Below are 596 nucleotides of genomic sequence, written 5' to 3'. Positions count from 1 at the left end.
GACTCCATAAGATAATAAGGAAATGTAGAATGAAGTAATGAATGGTCATCAAGAATGGTCTGAGATCGTGAAATCAAATGCAAGTAATAACATTGTCAAATGAATGAACTCCATTATATGTATAAGGCAAAATTATAAAGTTACAAGGTAATACTATCAAAGTATTGATGTCGTGGTAATCAACCAAAGCTGCAATATGCAGAAATCGCTCCGCAAAAAAACGAAACTTAAGAACGGGGAGCATAGAAATACCGCATGTAGAACAGATCTACCGCTTCTTAGACTTGCTTTCAATGAGAATGACAGATCTATAACTCACATTTCTATGTGGATATGGTCAGGTCGCCAACCCGCTCCCTCTCTCCAGCACTCGAAGTCGCCGGTCTACTAACCATCAGCCCTGGCAACCATCATAATACCTTCTCCTCATCATTACCCACACCTTCTCCCCATCATTACCCACACCTTCTCCCCATCATTACCCACACCTGCTCTCCATCATTACCCACACCTGCTCCCCATCATTACCCACACCTGCTCCCCATCATTACCCACACCTGCTCCCCATCATTACCCACACCTGCTCCCCATCATTA

This window comes from Salmo salar, chromosome ssa12 (genome assembly GCF_905237065.1).
Source record: "Salmo salar chromosome ssa12, Ssal_v3.1, whole genome shotgun sequence".
In the NCBI taxonomy this organism is placed as follows: Eukaryota; Metazoa; Chordata; class Actinopteri; order Salmoniformes; family Salmonidae; genus Salmo; species Salmo salar.
This window is presented reverse-complemented; position numbering follows the sequence as displayed.